General features: G+C 40.4%; 1 protein-coding gene and 1 long non-coding RNA gene across 3 annotated transcripts in view; one reads left to right on the top strand and one right to left on the bottom strand.

The window, feature by feature from the left end:
* Positions 1–13,184: 13,184 nt before the first annotated feature.
* On the bottom strand, positions 13,185–14,291 carry LOC116559539. Its single transcript, XR_004272505.1, has 2 exons — positions 13,754–14,291; positions 13,185–13,565 (listed from the first exon to the last, which is right to left on the bottom strand). It is a non-coding gene; the product is annotated as an uncharacterized LOC116559539 (long non-coding RNA).
* Positions 14,292–14,350: 59 nt separating this feature from the next.
* CNTN4 (contactin 4) overlaps positions 14,351–22,054 on the top strand; it is a 969,481-nt gene continuing 961,777 nt past the window's right edge. Inside the window, exon 1 of one of the 2 annotated variants that reach the window (XM_032289676.1) lies at positions 14,351–14,575. The gene's annotated coding sequence lies outside the window, so the exon portion shown is untranslated. The remainder of the gene's footprint in view (positions 14,576–22,054) is intronic. The other variant, XM_032289672.1, reaches the window with a different exon arrangement.

Here is a 22,054-nt window from a genome sequence, read left to right on the forward strand (position 1 = left end):
AAATACTCCAGTTCCCAAGGCCCAAGCAAAGATTTACTGCTTCAGGGGAGAGATGGTAGAAGCAAAAGTCACCTCCCAGGGAAAAGGGCAAGAAACCTTCTCACACAGAGAATCCTGTCTGACTACAAGAGGGCTACTGAGCAGGAACACTGAGAAAGCTCTAACCTGAGCTCTGGGGTCACAGGATATGCCCAATAAGGGACTATTTGAGAATGATGATTGTGTTAGTCCATTTTCATGCTGCTATAAATAAATACCCTAGACTGAGTAATTTGCAAAGGAAGGAGGTTTAATTAACTCACAGTTCCACTTGGCTGGGGAGGCCTCAGGAGACTTATAATCATGGTGGAAGGTGGCAGGAGAGAGAATGAAAGCGGGCACAGGAAAAAACTGCCACTTTTAGAACCATCAGATCTCGTGAGACTCACTCACTATCACGAGAACAGCAGGAGGAACACTGCTCCATAATCCAATCACTTCCCTTCCTTGACAAGAGGAGTTTACAGATCCCTTCCGTGACATATGGGGGATTACAATTTCAGATGAGATTTAGGTGGGGACACAGAACCAAATGATATTTTATTTCCTTTCATTCATGGGCAAAAGTTTGTTAGATATTTTCAAGAAAATTTAGAGTGCTAATATAATTTCAGTTTCACAAATCTTCTTGAATCTGCAATTTTTTCCCCAAATTTGAAACTTTTTTTTGGTTTATGCAAGACATTTTGAACAAGTTTTAATAAGGTATTTAAACATCTCTTCCCTTTTCTAAAATACATGCCTCTTTAATAATTGGAAGGAAACCATTACTTTTTCATCACAATGTCAAGTTCAGAGCTAGATAATGAAGTTAAACAAGTATATTCTTCCTTTAAGATTTCTAGGTAGATGGTGTCTTTAAATATCTATTAAAATATCTTTGCATTCTTTGAGTGCATAAGCTTTAGGAGTTTCTTATAATTGCTTACATTGACTTTTCCTAGGCTGTAAATTCAGTCTTGCCTTACATTTAAAATGATTTCAATTACATTTGTGGTTTACATTTAAAAACCTATGAAGCACATTTCTTTCCTTTATAAAAAATATGCACTGGTTTTCTTTAGAAATATTTCAAAATCTTGACCATAAAAGCAAATGGTTGATTTCTTTTTAATAAAAACTTGAACAAGTTACATATTTTATATGAGAGGTAACATTGGAGTATTTATAACATCATTACCAAATTCTAGTTTGTCTAAATAAGTTTCCTACAATAATCTCTAGTTTGGAACATATTGAAAAGAGGGAAGTAGCATAGTATAATAGAAAGTGCTTGATTGAAAGTCACCTGATCTGGCTTCTTTTTCTCAGTCTATCACTAACCTTCTGGGTGACCCTCTATGTCTCAGCTTTTCCTCTGTGCATGCAAGAGTTTGGGTTGTTATCTCTCTAGTTTCTTTCACATCTGACATTCTTTATGCATACCAGAGTTATTCTATTTCTGACTATTCAATTGCCTTATTCTACATTTAACCCCTTTGTGCTGTCTCTAGTGAAGCATACAGTTTTGTAAGTAAAAGATTACATTTGCATGAGAGCTACCCAGAGATATTCGTTAAACAACAGATTCCTGGGCCCCACTCCTATAGCTACAATTTAGTAAGTATGAAGTAGGGCCAAGTTAGTAAGTATGAAGTAGGGCCAAGTTACATGAATTTTTGACCATGATGGCAGGTCATTCTGAATTGGTGCTTACAGATACAAGCGCCTACAATATAAAATGCTTTATATTTTAAGGGTAGGATAGGTAAGGTAGGACAGATAGGGGATCTATCCCGCCGTGTTCCCTCTCCACTGAATGCCATTTTCATAGCTCAATAAAACTTTCTCCACCCTCCTCACCCTTCAATGTCCCAGGCATCCTGATTCCTTTGAGGCATGGTACAAGAGCTCAAGAACTGCTTGGGTACAAGCTATAACACAGGTGAGCTGGGCCATGCCAGCTTGGCCAAGTGAGGTCTGGGCTGAGTGTCGCTACTGGCTGAGGGTCCCCAGCTTGCAAAGTGACTGAGAAGAAAAATCCTACATCATTTGCAGGTGTCAGAGAGCTAACACGGCAATGAAGACCTTTATTTCCCGAAGGCCATTTCTGATTCTGGAAGAGGTGCTGAAAGACAGGGAAAATTATCAGTACTTTTAACAGCTTCATGGAGTAAGGGGAGTCTAGAATGTTTAAAATATAAAATGCTTTATATTTTAAAGTAAGTTCTATTATCCAGCCTAGAGAAGCCTAAAGCCTACATCAGTAGACATGGAAATAATTTGATTGGCCTAGTGTGTATCTATGAAATCTACTAAACCAGATTTTCAATTTCATCAATATGTTGAATGAGTATAAAGGAAGACAGAGGAATTTAGGGTGGAGTTTATGTTCCTTGCCTGGGCAGATGGATGGACAATAAAGCTTTTTACTCTGAGGGCAACTAAGGAGTATGACCAAATGGGGAGTGAGTTAGAACAGTCCAGATAATTGTCACGTTTTAGACTTTCTTCCCTATGACACATTTACACAGATTTGTTCTGAAGGCAAATGGACATATAAGTCCAGTTCTCAGGAGAAAGGTTTAGATTGAGAATATAAATATGATATTTTTCCACATCCAGATGGTAATTAAGGTCCAAAAAAAGGATAAAATATCCAAGAAAAAACAAGTAAGCTGTAAGAGAAGTCATTTTATGGGATGTAAATAACCCATATATATTTAACTTAGTCAATATCCATATTTAATGTGCATGAAAATCATCTGGGTGTTTCTGAAATTTCCAAGGGCCTTATCAAGATAAATTTATAGTTTCTTAAACTGGGCTGGATCCTGGAGTCTAATTTTTAATAAGCACCCTATATGATTCTGATATAAGGGATCCTTAACCACACTTGGAGAAACACTGAAGTATAGACTTAAGAAGCAGATATTTCCCATTACAAAGATAGATGAATAAATAGTTATTTTGGACATAAATATACATTTATTGAATAGAATTTGCATTTGATCCAAAATAATTACTCTTTTGTGTCATAGACTAAATAAAAATAATAATTATGTATATTTATGAACTATAGTAGCTTTATCCTCACCACTAGATTGAGAACTGAGAAAGAGAAAGCATCCTACATGTTTTGACTCTACAGTATTGCTTCCCAGTACTTTACTGAGTGTTTGGTACATAAATACTTAATACATATTAATTGAGCCAAATTGTAAGAATAAAATTATTGGTAGATTTTATCTTCTTTTTTCTTTTCTTTTAAAATAAACACTGATAATGGCAAAAAGAAAAAAGAGCATTATTGAATTAGAAAGCCTAGTACTGTAAACATGTCAATTTCCCTCAGTCTGTCATTCATTACATGTGTAAACATAGTTAAGTTTCCTAATCAGTAGAACAGGATAATAATAGAAACTATTGAGACATCCACTCAGTTAAGGGCAGACTATAATACCACCCATCTCACTGAAGGCAAACTGAATAAAGTCTTTTTAAAAATATGCTTGTGATAGAGGCAGGAGGCAGAGAAATTCTAGGCAGGCAGGGATTAGTGTGAAATCCCACCTGCAAGCCAAGGACAGTTTGAAGCATGAAAGCCAAGCTACAAGTTACATCCTTGGACCAGATTGAGAACTTGTCTTCCTGTTTGGCGTGCTTTCCTCTGACTGGTCTCCACCCTTATTTTACATACACCTATCCTTTGCTGAGTAGTTTTTCTACACTGCCTGGCCCAGCTTTGTGTGATGTCTTCCCTTTAACCTTTTTTGCATACTCACAAACCAATCAGCACAAACTCCCCATTCCGAGTCCTTAAAAGGTCCCAGAACCAGCCACAGGAGGGGAACTTTCTCACTTTCTGGTAGGGGATGCATCCCCCTGTGTTTCCTCTCCATTGAAAGTCATTTTCATCCCTCAATAAAATCCTTCTCCGCTCTCCTCACTCTTCAATATCCTACATATTCTCATTCTTTTGGGGCATCTTACATACATATTCTCATTCTTTTGGGGCTTGGGAACTACTAAATGCAGGTACAAACTATAACCATGAGCTGGGACATAGCAGCATGGCCAAGCGAGGCCTGAACAGGGTATCACTGCCAACTGGGGGTTCCTGGCTTGCAGAGTGACTGAAAAAAAAAAAAAAAACCCTACATCATTTGCTGGCATTGGAGTGCTAACAAGACAATGAGGGGCTTTAAGCAGGAAAGTCGAAAGGTAAGAATGGACTTGGGGCTGTTGTTTTTCTAAGGCCATTTCTGATTCTGGTAGAAGTGCTGAAAGGCAGGAAAAATCATCAGTACTTTTAACAGCTTCATGGAGTAAGGGCAGTCTAGGACTTCTAAAAAGAGTTGGTTAGTAAACCCACTAATCTCTGGGTTAGGATCATGTCAGGTTACTCTTTAGGAAGAGTATGGCCTGTAATCCTTACAACAGGATTAAGGTAAATTGAGATTGCTATTTCACCTGGCCACTTGTCAGAATCAAATATAAGTGCTGTCTGGAAAAGGACACATCCTCAGTCTCAAATTATTTCTACAACTTTTCAGACAAAATGTCTGACACTGAATCAAAAATAACCAGTCACATGAGGAATAAAGGAATGGAGAGCAAGAGAGCAGACAATAGAAATAAGAACTGATTCATAAGGATTCTGAATAATGGAGCTATTAAAACCAGACTTTAAAATAACTAAGATTACTACATTCAAAAAAGATAAGATTGGGAGTTTTGTTTTAGTATCAAATAGAATTGAAAGCACAAAAATTGGAGTTACACACTCATTGGATATTATGCAAGCAGATTAGTCATAGCTGGAGAAAAAAACTAATATATGAATCAGAAGAAATTGTCCAGGCTGAATATTAAGGAGAAAAAGGAAAAGGAAAGACAAAAATATGAAAAAGAGAGCAATAAACTTAGGAAACAGAGTAAGACAGTACTAACAGATAGATCATTAATGTTCAAAAGGAAAACTGTAGAGAGAATCGGGGGGAGCAGTATCTGAAAATATAATACACAGGAGTTTTATAAAATGTAAAAAAGATAAGTTTTATATTTAAGAAGCTCTACCAATGATATGGTACACTGCAAAATAAATGGCCAGAAATTTCTCTCATTCCTAAATTAAAATCATTTTGCAATGTGACTTTGTTGCTTAATCTATTGAGAAGTATAGTACTTCATCTCCTTGAATTTAGTGTTGCCCTGTAATTTGTTTTGGCTAGTGGGAATGAGAATGTGGAAGAAGTTTGGATATGGGATTTCTGAGCATAGACCTCAAGAAGCTTTGTTACTTTAGCTCCCACTCTCGTGCTGGTGTAGACTGCTATGTGAAGAAACTAACACTAGCCTTCCTAAAGATAAGAAGCCATAAGAAGAGATAGGATCAATGAACAGCCAATACCAACTATAAGACATATGACTAGCCCCAACTGAACAATCAAATGACTGCAGCTGCATAAGTTACTGCAGCAAGGAGGAACAGAAGAACCATCCAGCTGAATCCAGCCCAAATTGCTGAACCACAGAATTGTGAGCAAATAAATTGAATGCATTGTTTTAAATAAATAAACAAATGCACTGCTTTAAGGCATTCACACATTAGGATCATGCATTAAGCAGCTGCAGTAACTCATCATTGGTTATTTTGAAAATAATTTCTATCTCTTTATGGACATTCTCTATTTGTTTTTGTTGTTGGTGTTTTTTTTGTTTGTTTGTTTTTGAAACAGGGTCTTGCTCTGTTGCTCAAGCTAAAGTGCAGTGTTACCATCTTGGCTCACTGAAGCCAAGGTTCAGGTGATCCTCCCACCTCAGCCTAGGCTCAGGTGTCCAGGCTTAGGTGATGTCCCAGGCTCAGGCGATCCTCCCACCTCAGCCTCCCGAGTAGCTAGGACTACAGGTGCACCACCATCCCTAGCTAATTTTTTATTTTTATTTTTATGTTTTTTTTTTAATTTTTGTACTGACACGGTTCTCACCATATTGCTCAGGACCCTCACAGTATGAAGGTCTTGAACTCCAGGGCTCAGCAGTCGTTCCGCCTCAGCCTCCCAAAGTGCTGGGATATCAGGTGTGAGCCACAGGACCCAGCTGGCATTCTCTATTTGAAGCAACGTGGTTATCATGTCTTCTTTTACTTCTTTAATCATTCTTTCCTTTAGTTCTGCGAACATATTTATAATGGTTTCTTTGAAGGTTTTCTTTTTTTTTATGCTAAATCTAACATCTGGTTTCTGTTACAGGCGGTTTCTGTTACAGGTAATTTCTGTTGCCTGCTTTTATTTTTCTCTTGTATGACTCACACTTTGCTGTTTCTTTGCATGCCTCATAATTTGTTGTTGAAAGCTGAATTTTAGGTAATATTGTTACAACTCTGGAGGGCCCCCTTCTGCTTCACATGATTATTGTTGTTTGCATGTTTATTCGTATAGTCACTTGCTGGGCTATTAGAGTCTGTTTCCCTCACAGTATGAAGACTCTGATTTTGCCCCTCAGAGGGTGCAGGCTGACATGTGCACAGTCAGCCTCCAATACAGTGATTTTAGAAGGGCTCTCTTCCAGTCTCTTTGTCCATGATCATACACAGCTGTTAAACTTTGCTAATTCCCAACTGATTGATCTATTGTTTATACAATGCTCTGGAGCATAAATTGTTCCCTAGACTGAAAACAATTCAACTTTGGCTCCTTTATGGGGTAATTTTGAGATGAATGTCTGAGGTTTGCTTGGACCTAAAGAAGGCTTTTCTTAGCTCTCCTTTTTTCTCGGATAAGCTTACTGGTTTGTGGTTTAGTTTAAATCCCTCATGAAGGTACCATCCTCTTCCTAATTGCTTTCTACCAAAATCTTCTTTGCTTTTAAGACCTTAAAACTGAACTTCTCTACACTCTGTTTAAAGTCAGTTTTTTTTATTTTTATTTTTTTTGTTTTCTTATGGCCTACCTCTCCCCCTGGACCAAATCTTTGAGCCATAGCTTTGGAACTGGTTGTGGGGACAGTCGTATGCTTCTGAGTTACACCCCAGATTTAAAAGGAACCTTGGTGCGGGCAGCACCCTCTGGTATTCTGGGCTTATGTCTATTGACACAGAACCTTCTCCTTACAAATGAGCTGTGTTTACCTCAATTGGCTAGAAAGAATCTCCCTGTTCTATGAATTGGGGCTGAATGAAAGAAGGTATAACGTTGACTTCCTGACCACACTCTCTTGATATTTAGCCTCTGCAACAGGTAATTGTGGGGAGAAGAAATGCCAAAGGTATGTTCCTCCCAGAAAGATGCCATCTTCCCTTTACTGGATTCTGGGGTTGCCTGGGGAGTGAAGGGTACTGCTATATTCTTGGCTGTGCTCGCCAGCAGTGGAGTTTCTGCCATGCTAAGCTGGCAGGGAGAAGATTATGGTACAAACGCCACAGACTCTCACCGTTCTTGATGAGTTTTACTAGATTTTCTTGAATAAATATTTCATTGATGTATATGTCCTTAAAACAACTTCCAGAGATTTTAAATGTAAGTGTGTGTGTGTTTAAAAATTTTTTACCTCCACTTATGCTTGTTTTGCTTGGGAGTGGGTCCACTGGACTCCTTATATTTTGATTCCATATGTCAGAACCCGAAAATATAAACATATGACGCCAAAGATAGAAATGTAAAGAAAAACTACTAAACAGATTATATAAAAATGTAATATATATATATATATTTTTTTTTTTTTTTTTTTGAGACAGAGTCTGTTTCTGTCACCTAGGCTGGAGTGCAATGGCACCATCTTGGCTCACTGCAACCTCTGCCTCCCAGGTTCAGGCAATTCTCTTGCCTCAGCCTCCCAAGTAGCTGGGATTACAGGCACCCACCACCACCATGCCCGGCTAATTCTCGTATTTTTAGTAGAGACAGGGTTTCGTCATGTTGGCCAGGCTGGTTTCAGACTCCTGACCTCAGGTGATCCCCCTGCCTTGGCCTCCCAAAGTGCTGGGATTACAGATTCCTAAAGTTAAAAGGCAAAAAGAAAGAAATATTTGCAACAGATAAAAGTTTGCTACCTTAAATATTCTGAAATATTTGATTAATCTCTAGGATAAAGATGAAAGCTCAAATAAACAAGGAACACAGAGGCAATTCATAAAATGCACATAACACATAAACATACAAAAAACATTAACCTCACTAGAAATTTTTTAAGAAGGAGAACAAGAAACTCTTTATGTCCACAAATTAGAAAAGATATAAATAAAATTATAATACTCAGCAAGTATGCAAAGAACTGAAAAAATGTACTATGATGAGAGAGTAAGCTGACAGGAACTTTGACAAAATAAATAAACATCGTATTAAAAACATGTATAACCTTTCCATGTTACATTTAATTTATTTAAAGATGCTACATATAGTGTGATATATGGCTGATGGCTGTGTGTGTGCATGTGTTTTTGTGTGTATTGGTTTTAACCTATAAGAGTACTGTTAACATTTGCAGAGCCCTAGTCAGGAATACATACTGCAGAGGGTAGGTAGGTAGGTAGCATCCGTAAATGTCTTATCTGAAACTCAGTTGAGATTCAACTAACAGTATTTACTATCAACAATAGAAGCTTTGCTAATTGGCACAATTGAATGTAGCAATGATTATAATCACTGGTGAATGATTATTTTCTCTGGTGAAATGACTGGTGTTTAAGATATGGGTTTGGCTAGAAATACTGCACAGTGCATTTTGCCCTGGCAGAGCACTGAAGGAAAATCTGGTGAGCCCAAGAACCTATATTTTTAGGAATGACATTCTGTGATTTTGATTCCAATCAGTTCTGTGTTGAGCAGTTTGTAGAGGATTTTGTTGCCTGACTCCAAGTAAAACTTTAATTGAATCCTGCCCTTGCAATATTATTGCATTTGCCTCTGGTGGATCTTTGATTCAAAGGACTATTGGAGAAACTCTAAAGACAGAGAGTTGGGACTTTATTGAGCTTACAGTTTGAATAGCTATTTTTTAAATATCTGATATGTTGTTATGTGTGGAGAATTTAGCCTTGAATTATTTCTTCTTACAGTTTACTACATTATTTTGAGGCTATTGAGGATGAGGCCTAGAGTCCTCATTACCTCTAATTGTTGATCATGGATATCTACCAGTAGGAATCTAATAATTATGAATGAGGAAAGTCACAATACTTTTTGATGTGGTTTGGCCCCCTGTCCCCACCCATAATTCCTATGTGTTGTGGGAGTGACCCGGGGGAGATGATTGAATCTTGGGGGTGGGTCTTTCCTGTGCTATTCTTGTGGTAGTGAATGGGTCTCATGAGATCTGATGGCTGTAAAAACTAGAGTTTCTCTGCACAAGCTCTCTCCTCTCTTTGTCTGCTGCCCTCCATGTAAGATGTGATTTGCTCCTCCTTGCCTTCCACCATGATTGTGAGGCTTCCCCAGCCAGGTGGAACTGTAAGTCCAATTAAACATCTTTCTTATGTAAATTGCCCAGTCTCAGGTATGTCTTTATCAGCAGTGTCAAAGTGGACAAATACACTTTTTGACCTACTAGTTCAAATTCTGGGAATTAATTCTGAGTTAATAATTTAAAATGTGTGTAAATTAACTTCACTGTACTCATCAATGAGTTGTTTATCATAGCAGAACAACAATAGAGAATTAATTGAGTTATATATAGTATGTTCTGAAGTGGAATATTAAGCAGCTTTTAAAAGTGAGGGGATAGATAATTATTAAATGATAGAAAAAAATTCAGGACACATGAAGAAGAAAATGATATTAAAAATATGAACAAAATGAAAATATATAAGAAAGTATATAATTATGTGAATAGAGTGTCAATTGTGCAGAATAAGATGAAAATATAAATGATTTGATGAATTCTGTATAAATTGAATGTCTCTAAATTGAATAACATACCATATGGACGGATGTGGCCGTTTAAAGGAGACATTTGGTATAACTGACCCTCATTATTCACAGATAGCATATTTGTGAGTTTGCCCACTTGCTAAAATTTACTTAGAACTCCAAAGTATATGCTTAAGGCATATGCGTAGGCACTTGTAGACAGACGAGGTATATGTAGATGCACAGAGCATGAAAAATTTTAGTTGCCCAATGCACACATACCTAGCTGAGATCAAACAAGGTGATGCTCTGCGTTCTTGTTTCAGCTCTCATACTCTAAAGAAGTCTCCCTTTTGCAGTATGTTTAGTGCCATGTTTCTCAAATTTGGGGTTTTTCTCTTGGTGATTTTGCTGCTTAAAATGGCCTCAAGCATAGTGCTGGAGTGCTGTCTAGTGTTCCTAAGCACAAGAAAGCTGTGATGTGCCTCACAGAGAAAATACATGTGTTAGATAAGTTTTTTTCAGGCAACAGTTACAGTGCTGCAGGCCATGAGTTCTATGTTAATGAATCAACAGTATATGTTAAAGAAAGCATCTTTACTGATTGATGAAAATCTTGTTACCAGAGGCTGTCAGGAACCTCACCCTCTGTTGTCTCCAGTGTTTGCAGTGACTTTATAGAACATAATTACTGAGGACAACAAAAATCAACTATAAATACTTTTGCAAAGTAAAGACCTTTGGAACAATTATTTTTGGATTTTGTATAAAGAATCCAATAAAATCTGGAAAACATTTGGCTAAGAAAATGGTTGATTGATACCTAATTCCACTGTATTATGTTTAAATTCAGTGGGTGTCTCACAGACTTGTTTATAAAGGAATCTTAAGTGGGGTATCAGGCTTCTGGTTTACTTTGACTCAGTCAGTCTGTGTGGCAACCTTCATGGCAATTAACTGTGCTTTGGTGTGCTAATTATCGTTATCCCCCTATAGGGCCATTATTAGTCCGATGTCCTTAGTTTGAAGCTCAAGTGTCAATCAGTCATCTAAAACAATTGCATAGGAGGAAGTTTTGCAAGGCTGGTCCTTAGCTGAGTTCTATTTCATTATACTCCAGTTCAAAACTGAACACAAAGGTCTTTTTGATACAATTCTTTATAAAAATACTGATTTATCTACTGAAAGCAAACTTGAGGTTATATCTTAAAATCAGAGATGGGATACAAGTGCTACTTTATGCTTAGAGATCTATTAGGTACCTATACATTAAACAAGTAAAACCATAATTATAAAACCTCTGTATTTTTATCTGATTGAGTCACTCCTTCCATTGAATGGCCTTATTCAAGTCATTTAGAATAAAGAAAGGTGGTATATATGAGTTTGTTTTAATCCCACTGTATGCCAGGAGTAAGGAGAAAATTGTATCAAATCAGATGTGATCAGAAGACAGATATTTCTTCTCCTGTGTTGCATTCCCTCTTTCCTTTTCTTACAGTATATCCCCACTTATCAAATCCTCAGATGTGTAGAGAAGGAATAAGGCAGAGGCAATAGGGGAATGGAACAGAGAGATGCCCTTTCTGGAGTTTGCAGAACTGTTGCTTGCTAAGTAAAACCTGATGATGTATTCTATTCATGTCTCCAAAAACTCAAAAGCAGTTTCAGCGTTGATTTCCCTTAAGAGTTATCAGACCTCATTCAATTGGTTTAATGAGAGTAAGAGGTGACCTTGTGTCCACATAGATACACTCATATTAAAAGACCGGGATGTAAAACTTCACATATGTGTAAATAGTTATTTTTGGAGGGTGTTGTGAGGGTTATTGCAGCTCTCTGCTCAGATGCTACTCAGGCTAAATGAGCAGGATAAATTTTCCACTGTGTTATAATGATGATTATTTGCAAATTACATGAGCACCAGTAATTCATTCATGCAATGATACAGAGCAGGGTCTCAGTGCAGTGGTATCGAACTTGCTGCTGGCTGTGTTAATTGATTCATTTGGAACATTCCCCCACCCCCAGAGAATCCCAATCACAGGTCCCTGATCAAGAAAATGACACGCAGCCAGCGTCCTGGATATGTGGAGACACACGTGTGAGGGTGTTGTCATCAAAATAAGCCCTTTCTGTCTCCTAACAGGGGCTGAGTCTATTAGGAACACTCCCCAGTCCTGGGAGCTTCTGTGAGAGGCTTTCTATCTTGAAAAAGGTGGCAGCTGAGCATTGCTTCTTCCCTGCAGGATGGAAAAAAGGGACTGGATTATTGGCTGTATTTTAAATTAGCTGCTGTTGTAAGGAAAATTTTGGGGAGGCACTGAACAAGCTTAGCATTGGATCAGTGGGGGTGTGTTGGTGAAATATAAAAAACGCCTCCTCCCAACTTAATGTTTAACTGACATCCCCTCAACATGACCCAAATCTGTCTCTCCAGATACACAATGTCTATTTTCCTAACTACATGGTGAAGTATGGAGCAAGTCTTGGTCACATTTAGTTTGTTTCTGAGAATCTACTAGAAGACAATGCCTAGCATATAGCAGGCACAGAATAAAGGTCAAAGGAAAGCATGGAAACAAAATACGTACACTTGAAATATAGAAATAGTTAAAACTTTGAAAATTTCTTTAATTTATAGTCCCAGTGGGAGAATGTGACAGCATGTTGTATTGTTTGTTCTTTTCTGAAATTCTGTGTCCAGTATAAAACACGACATTTCCCTTTGTGTTAGGAGTATGCATGTCTACACATGAATATTTTCTGGACAACTTCTCGTGGAGCATATTTTGATATACAGTCTTACTAAAAGTTACATATATGTACTTTTCATTGAATAGTTGCAGAAAAATAATCAATCTAAAAAAATATAGTACAGGTAGTATAAGTCATGGTTCTGGTAGAAGCACAAAAGCCTTGAGAGTGGGAATCATTGATCTTAAATAACCGTTTACCATGGAAAACACCTGCATCACCAACATTTCGGTTTTGCAAAAGTGCCTATATTACAGAAACACATGGGGCAAGGAGGGTGGAATTACTTAATTACTTAATCTCTCTCCAAGTTTAAGTAATCAGGAAATTTTGGTGGGGGGTGGGGGTGGCTAACTCCTTTCTTTAGCATTAATCTCAGCAATCATGAAAGCCATGGAATGTCAAGTGATGAAAAATTTGACTACAACAATGCCTGTCACCAGTCTGGATTTGCCCACTTCCCAAACCGGAATTATAAAAATAATAATTGATTTTAAAAAGAAGACAAAACACAAAATCAAACCAAATCAACATTGAAGGAACTAATAAGGCTGCTGCATATATATGTTGGAGTTGCATGTTTATTTGCTTACTACAGTAGTTTAAAAATAGTTTTCCAGTTAACATCTTTTCCACATAATGGAGATGTCAGGTTAGGTTTACATGAGTGTGTAAATGGTCAGAAGTTGTTTATGTAACTCTGAACCGCTGAGAGATGAGCAGGAAGACCTGGGTTCAGCAAAACCTTTGGGGCTTTTTCCCAGAGAAACCGAGGCTTCTCTCTGGGTTGCTCGAAATGTATTCCAGATGAGTTCGACTGGGTTGGCTCTCCTCTGCCTGTTAAAGTCACTTTGCACACTGCTGGTGAGGGGCTGGGGCATTGCTGCCAGTCTCTAAGGTTACTTACTCTCAGGTTTGGAGTGGGAGTGAAGGGAGCCACTTCTGCAAGGAAACCGTAGATTCATAATGTAGAATGACCATAGTAACATTGTCCAAAGCACATTCTTTCGAAGAACAAGGCTTTCAACGTGTCCCACCTCCGCGCGCAACACACCACAAATTGATCCTTGTACCTATTTTACCGCAGCTGTTCCTTCTGACCTCCCCTCGCCCCCGCCCCACATTCCAACCTGAAAGCACGTTGCACGGGTGACTTCAGGTCTGTAACGCAGCCTGTCTAGCCAATGTCTTCCGCCTAAGGGCAGGCAGGTAAAAGGCTCCCAAAGGCCCCTCTTCTGGCTTAAGTTCAGTGCCACCCGCCCACCCACACTCCCCGGTTCAGCAATTTTCAGCCCAGACGCAGAAACATTTGTTTCCCTGGCCAGGGAGCCTTAACGATTCCCCGAATTCCGCGTATCCCGGAGGCCAGAGGTTTGAGTACCGCGGGAGGTCGCGCCTCCTTGTGCCCCGATTCTCGGGTTGCAAATGAAGGAGACATCGCCTTGGCATATCCCTGGCCGCTGAGCAGGATGACCCCTACGTCCCTGCACGAGAATCTGGTTGATCTTTTCCTTTGGCCTGAGGAACAGGCGAGGTGCCCTTTCCTAGTTTCGCGCGTGGGGACCTGGGGCTGCCTCCTCACGGCAGGGCCAGGCAGGTGCTGCGCCCAGCATCGCCTCCTTGGCCGCGCACTGAGCATGCCCGGCTCCGCTGCGCGCGGACTCCCGGCCTCCCCGCGCGTCTCCCGCCCCCACCGCCCCGCCCGTGCCTTCCCCCTCCCCACGCGTTTCCCCCTCCCCGCAGCTGAGGAGCCAGCAGACCGAACTCCGGCGCGCCAGGTTTTTCCAGCCACCACGAGAGCCAAGAGGGAGGGGAAAGCCGCACCAGACAGAGCACCGGGTTCAACACCAGGATTGGTTGCAAGTAGGGAGCTTTCGCCACTACACCGTGCCCCTCGGACTGTGCCGTCGCCGCACCCGAGGCTCTAGCCTGCCCAGCGCCCAGGTGCTGAGGTGAGTGAGGCGCGAGCTGTCCGGGTCCGGGTCCAGGTTCGGCTCCTGTGTGGGCTCGCGAAGCCTTGGGGACCCGGCTCGCGGATCTGGGGGAAAGGGCAGGGTCCTGGCAGGCTGCCTGAAGGACAGGGGGGCTTCCCACGGCTTTCACTCCTGCAGGGCTGGACAGCGTCTATGGGGCAGTACAGCTCAAAGCCGGACAGCCCTGCAGGGTCGGGCCAGCGGGAGCTGAACGCTGGAGCCCAGGAGGAGTCAGGGCCCCGACGACGCCACCGTCTCCCCACAGCGACCCTTCCTCTCCTTCTTAGAAAATAAGTTTGTTGCGCTGCGAGGCAGCCACAAAACAAGGAACCCAGAGCTCGGAATGCTTCGGAGACCGCTAATACCAGCTCCTCCAACTGGTTCAGGCTACTGCCCCCTCTCCGTGCGTCCCCGCCCCTGGCGCCCGGTTCTTGGCGGGGGTTTTCTTCTGAAAGCCCAGTTAGAGCCCACAGCAGAGGAAGGCGAAGTTGGGCTGGGGTTTGAAGGGACTTGGGACTAAGGAGCCCGTATGCGTGATGGAAGGGGCCGTGTGGAAACGCATGGATTTTTGAAGCGCCCACTGTGTGCCAGGCTGGGTGCCAAGCGCTGGGGCTACGGCGGCGAGCGACATAGACCAGGTGCCTGCACTTATGGAAGGCACCTGGCTTCCCCAGGCTCTGCCAGGGGAGCTTGTTAGGTGGCATTCGTTCTAACAACTTCTGGGGGATTTCCAGTTTCTTTTGAGAGGCAAGGCAGCAGTCTCCTCTCCTCCCCAGACCCAGACAGCAGCGAGCTGTGCACCAGGCGCCCCACGGACACCAATCCACTCTCGCTCCTTCTGGAACGGAGGACTCAAAATCTTCTTGCATTTTCTCTCTTGTGCTTCGTGTATATATTTTACTATTTATGAAAGGTGTGGAGGTGAGGGTAGGAGGACGTGGGCTCCTGAATCTCTGTGAACCAGCCAGAAAGTCTGCTGCAGGAAAACATTTTGCAGCACAGCGGGGAGCTCCTAAGAGGAGGCGGCTTCGCGCAGCAGGAAGATAAGGCGGTTGCTTGCTGGCCAGGGTCTCCAGATTTGGTGCGAAAAGGCTTGCGGAGGTTATGTAGGGCGAATCAGTGTGACTGAGCACCTTGGGTGTGTGGTATGCGTGGAGGAAAGTGGGCCGGATCTTGAGGTGTGTTGGGGGTTTATTTGTAAGGAGGAGTTCCTGAAAGGAATGTTCGTGGAACTTTTTCTAGTTTTCCTGCTGAAGTCAACATAGGGGTGGGGATATGTTTGTCAGAATCACAGTGTCATTTAATTACATGGGAAGCTCTTGTAGTTTACTGTAGTGGGAGCTGGATATTTCAAGGAGTAACGCCTCATAACTGAGTCGATTGGACACCTACATAAGATAATTTGGAACGTGCTTGTATTTTCGCATTTTGAGGTTTGTGGTTTATTTCCTTTTGGGTGTGGGGTAAGAGTGTAAAGACATGCCAGCAGATCCACACAATAGCGTTCCCAAGTCGGGCTAAAAGCAAGTTTGTTCTCTCTTTCTCTGTCTCTACCCAAGAGGGTGAAAAACAACAGTGTGTCATGAACACAGGCACCTTGAGGTGATTTGGGTGGCATTCATAAGAAAATTCGCATGTTACCTATGAGTTTATTCTTGCTATCTTCATTTTGATTTCTTTAAAGATTTTGTGGTGATCTCTGCAAAGGGTCGCAGGAGTAGGTAAGATTGCAAAGGAGCAAAAACAAGTTTCATGAGAATATTATTTTTGCCACCTTATAACATGCTATTGATTTGTTTGTTTAAGCTGGCTTCAACTGCTCTGTCTTGTTGAGGAGAGATCATGATGATAAACCTCATTATTTTTCCATCTGAAACCAGGGAGGTAGCTGGCAAGGGTGGATAAACTGACCTTTTCAATTAAAGACTAAGAGCCTAAGAGAAGTGACTTGTATAAGGCTGCATGTCAGAACCAATGTAAGTTTCAACAGAGGTAGATTTTCTTATTTGCAGTTTTTTTTGACAAAACTTTTCAGTTTGAGTTGTAAAACTTTTCAAGTCAGTTGGGAGTCAATTCAGTATCTTTTTCCATAGTCATTTCATATTGGCAGGTAATTAAGAGTGATTAGAGAGCTAACCTTTTAAATGCTGTTGGATTTTTTTTTTTATCATTTGCTTATTTTACCTACTTCTCTCTCCTTTTTGTTCAAAAGTAGGTCTTCTGATTTCTTTTCTGCCCTAAGGACTAAATCTTTTGGCTGCAATTTTTCTTTGAAATGTACACAGGGCATCCATTACTTCAGTTTAGGTCTTAAAAAAATAAAAGCAACCCGACTTTTTTTTTTGTCTTTATTTTTATTAATGAGATGGAGCCTCGCTCTTGTTACCCAGGCTGGAGTGCAATGGCGCGATCTCAGCTCACCGCAACCTCCGCCTCCTGGATTTCAGGCAATTCTCCTGCCTCAACCTGAGTAGCTGGGATTACAGGCACCCACCACCATGCCCAGCTAATGTTTTGTATTTTTAGTAGAGACTGGGTTTCACCATGTTGACCAGGATGGTCTCGATCTCTTGACCTCGTCATCCATCCGCCTCAGCTTCCCAAAGTGCTGGGATTACAGACTTGAACCACTGCACCCGGCGAAACCCGACTGTTTTAAACTACTCAGCAGAAAATTCCTGTGTATAGTACTGATTTTCTACAAGTTTGTCTGAGTAAGATTTTAACTTGTTGGTTCTTTGTTATATTTGAAGATAGACAATAATATACATTCGCTTCAATCTCTCTTATCTTAAAAAAAATCCTTTGTAAAAACTTGCTTTTATATTATTTTAGTTTAATGAATTTCATATGATAGGCAGGAGGATGTCTATACACTCAGATTGTTTTGTTCCTTTTTGGTTTTTTTTTTCCCCTGTAATGCTATGTTTTAAGTCTAGTGAAGGAGGCAAGGAGGCAGGATTTACTGCCTAGATGTATTGATCTTCAATTATTATTATCAGAAGTAATCTGACAACATATCAATAAAATTTATTTATAAACAGAAGACATGCTGTTGTATGATGCACGACTTATAAAACCACACAGAAAGAGAAACAAAAAAAGGATGAATAAAGCAAAAATCATGAAACAGAAGCTCTCATGCTGTTAAGTATCCCAGTGGATCATTTTGCACAGCCCCTGGGGTGTATATCACACTTTAAAGATCACTACTGGTTTGAGATTTTTTTTTAATCTTTTTCTCCTTCTCTGCTCTGCTGTTCATTATCTCTGATACTCTAGCCAGTTGTAAAACTGCTACACTTTGATATCTCCTGTAACAAATAGATTAAGCATACTTGTTTTCCTGTCATGGACTCATATGTGGATGGAATGAGGTATAAGGTGAATGTGTTTGGGAGGTGTCATCTTAGGTCTCCCAACGTAGATATACAGATGAATTTTTAAAAAATGGAATTTTAGTGTAAAGACTAAAGTATCAAAAGTCAGGAAGTGAAGAATCCAAGGAGTAAATAATGGAGGATAGGAAGGACCCTTTCCACATCACAGTGTTGTATGGAAGCTGGAAATTTCATAAACCTTGAAGCAAATTAACCTGGATCCAAATATGGCTCCATCCTTTATTACATTTACAGCATTGGGCAATATGGTTCCTTAACTTCTGTGAGCCTTAGTTTCCTTAGCTATAAAATTGGGATGACATCTACTTCAAGGTGTCATGATAGGGATTAAATATGAGAGCATGAGCCAACATGGGTCAAAGCTTGGCTCTATTAGACTGGCTCTTTAACAGCTATAACGATCCAAAAAGGATACTGTCTCAGATTTGAAATATATTTATTTCTCAATTGTGTGAAGTCCCACAATGGGTGATCATGGCAGTACTCCTTCAAAGTGTGTTTCAGAGACCCAACCTTCATCTGTTCTGTGTCCTTGCCGTCTTCAGCAGGGTCACCGTGCTTACTTGCCTCAAGCCATTGTAAAGAGGATAACTTGGGAGGGTGTTAATTGCCCAGAACTGGAATGAGTGAATATTAGCTTTCTTTGCATTCTGCTGGTCAGAACTCAGTTCCATGTGGGTGGGAAATGTAGTTTAGAAGTGTTATCCAGGAAGGAGAAGAAATGACTGGGGGAACAGCTAGCATTCTGTGACATTTTATTACTATATGTGATATTTCTTCCATGTTCAGTAACTCATACATCCCTTTCTTCTCCTACCACTTGTTTTTTCTTTTTTCTTTTTTTTTTTTTTTGTGGTAGAAAAGCTGGGCTGAATACAATAAATAATGATAGAAGCAGTTAATACATTCATAGTTAAAGCACTTTGCCCTACTTTGCCCTTCTATTATTATCTCTATTGTATAGGTGAGGAAAACTAGGCATAGAGAAATTAAGTTGTTTGTTCAACATAGTAAGCAGCAGAGCTGGGATCTGAACCAGGTTCTCTTACTCCAGAATTGATTTTTTTAACAGCTTTTTTTACTTTGCCTCATTTTTTCTTAAGCCACTGGACGGCTTTTTCCTTTTGCATGCATATATATATATATATATATATATATACACATATATATATATATGTATGTAGCTAGGGGAATTTTTAAAAATACTAAAGTGGGAAAAAAAGATCTAATCCAAAACATACTGGAATGGAATTAAATATAATACAGCATTATCTTGAATACCTACCAGGATCAGGAGCAGATATTTAAAGTAACCCCCCTTGCCTACATACCCTTTACCACTACAACTGCTCCTTCATTTCTGATAAACACATCGTCAGGGTCGATGCCTTGAATTATAAGCTTCCTCTCAAGATTCTGTTGTGGGAATCCTGTACTACCACTTTCATGCTTCAATATGTGAGGATAAATTCCTCTTCACTTCTTAGCAGGAACAAATATCTTCCCTGGTAGGTTTTCAGCTAAAATAGTCTGTCCTAACTTTTGATCAAAAGTATTGCTCTTTATCAATGTACCCAACCTCCAAGAAAGGAAACCCTCTTCTTTTTCTATGAACTATGCAAAACTTTTTTTTTCAGTATTTCGTGCATGACTAATGGGCCTGTGTATAGATCCCAGGTACCCCCTAAAAGAAAATGGTCCCTCTTGTTCTCATCCTATTGTCTTGTCCCATTTCCATTAGAGAATCTGCCTCATCTTATGTTTCCTATGTATTTGTCTTTTATAAAAATGCCTGTTACAGTTTTGGTTCCCAATGGCTGCAGTGGGTAGTAGTCAATAGTAACAGTATACTTTTTGCTAAGATAATTATTGTTCCAACATTAGAGACCCAGTGTTTTCCTCTTGTTCAGTATATATTTGTTGCATCTTCACAATCAGTTAATAATATATGTCTCCTCACCATGGAGGTAGGCATAGATATTGTATACTTACCAGTCACTTCTTTCCCAAAAGCCGCTGTTCATTTCCCCTCGACTTTCCCTGAGCCTCATATCCTGAGAAATTTGCTTTTTCTACTGAACTTTTCTTTCTTCCAATTTTTCTCACTTCTGTGCCATTTATGTCTACTTGAGTATGTGTGTGTCTGTGTGTGTGTGTGTGTGTGTGTGTGTGTGTATGTGTGTATGTGTGTTTCAAGCCCCTTATGAATTTCTGGGTTTGGAGGGCTGGAAAGGTTTTAACACACTTACTGTCAAGTTTTTAGCCAAATTCCATAGGACCTTGTAACAGGCTAACATAAGCTGCTATAATAGATAAGCTCTTAATTTTCAGTGGCTTATTTTAACTTTTTACTTCTTGCTCATGTGTGGTAGTTCAGTACTCATAGAATAGGTCCTGACTGAGTGGCTGTCCATGGGGTCATTAGGAAATCAGGTTCCTTAGAGTTTGTAACTTGTCCTTTAAGTACCTGGTGTACTCATCATTCTGCCAAGATACAGAGTGTGAGGAGATAAGTAATCCAGAGAAGTCTCATTGGAGGTTGTTGTAGGCACAGCCTGGGAGTGATTACTATGACTTCCACCCGCATTCCCTGGGGTGGACCTCAGTCACTTAGACATCCATTGCTGCAAGGGAAAATGAGAAGTGGCATTTGGCTGAGTGCCTGGGGGAGAAGGGTGAAAGGAAAACAGGTTTGGTAAATAACTAGCTAGTCTTTGTCACAGGTTTCCAATGAAAGCATGTGAGAATATCAGCTAATTCTCTAGGCGCGGGGGAAAGAGAGCATTGATTTTGGTTATTTACCTAATAAACACCCATTCCCTTTCTTCCTTTGAATTTTGACCTTGATTACTATTTCATTCTTAGTGTAGATGGTCTGAGTGGGATTCCATTTCCTACTTAAGGATTGGAGCATGGAAACCAGATCTTGTGAGGAAGATCATTGACTCTTTCTGTCCACAGTGATTGCTTCCAGAACAGAACAGGCATGGCCCCAGGGAGAACCACTGCAATGAAATGCTTTGCTTTTTCTCAGTGGCTCTAGTTGGGCTCCATGCATGCCCTTGAACTAATTCCTAAAGATAAGGAGATTAGAACCAGGGAGCATGTGGGCCTGCTACTGCTGCAGTTGTCTTACCACCAAAGAAAGAACCTAGAGCTGCTGGGGTCACCACATATTACTTGAGAATGAAGCCAATGGAACAGTAGCAAGGGGCATGATGGAGGAAAAACCAGCTTCTCTTGCATCATTTGAGCCCATTAATCCAGCCACGCCTAAAGTGAGTTAACTTGGTATATTAGTCTATTCTCACACTGCTGTAAATAACTGCCTGAGACTGGGTAATTTATAAAGGAAAGAGGTTCAATTCACTCAGTTCCACATGGCCTCAGGAAACTTACAATCATGGTAAGAAGCAAAGGCATGTCTTATGTGGCAGCAGGCAAGAGACAGTGAAAGAGGAAGAGCCCCTTATAAAACCATTAGATCTTATGAGAACTCACTATCATGAGAACAGCATGGGGGAAACTGCTCCCATGATCCAATCTCCTCCCACCAGGTCCCACCCTTGACACATGGGGATTATGGGAATTACAATTTGATAGATGAGATTTGGGTGGAGACACAGAGCCAAACCATATCATTCTGCCCCTGGCCCCTCCCAAACATCATGTCTTTTCATATTTCAAAACTAATCATTCCTTCCCAACAGTCCCCCAGAATCTTAACTCATTTCGGCATTAACTCAAAAATCGACAGTCCAAAGTCGTAGAAAAGGCAAGTCCCTTCTGCCTATGAGCCTGCAAAATAAAAAACAAGTTAGTTACTTCCAACACACAGTGTAGATGCAGATATTGGGTAAATTTTTCTGTTCCAAATGGGAGAAAATGGCCAAAACAAAGGGACTACAAGTCCCCTGCCAGTCTGAAACCAGGTGGGGCAGTTACTATATCTTAAAGCTCCAAAATAATCTTCATTGACTCCATGTCTGAAGTTCAGGTCACACAGATGCAGGAGGTGGGCTCTCACCATCTTGGGCAATTCTGCCCCTGTGGCTTT

Source organism: Sapajus apella, unplaced genomic scaffold (assembly GCF_009761245.1).
Source record: "Sapajus apella isolate SASKATOON/1434 unplaced genomic scaffold, GSC_monkey_1.0 scaffold23, whole genome shotgun sequence".
NCBI classification, from domain to species: Eukaryota; Metazoa; Chordata; class Mammalia; order Primates; family Cebidae; genus Sapajus; species Sapajus apella.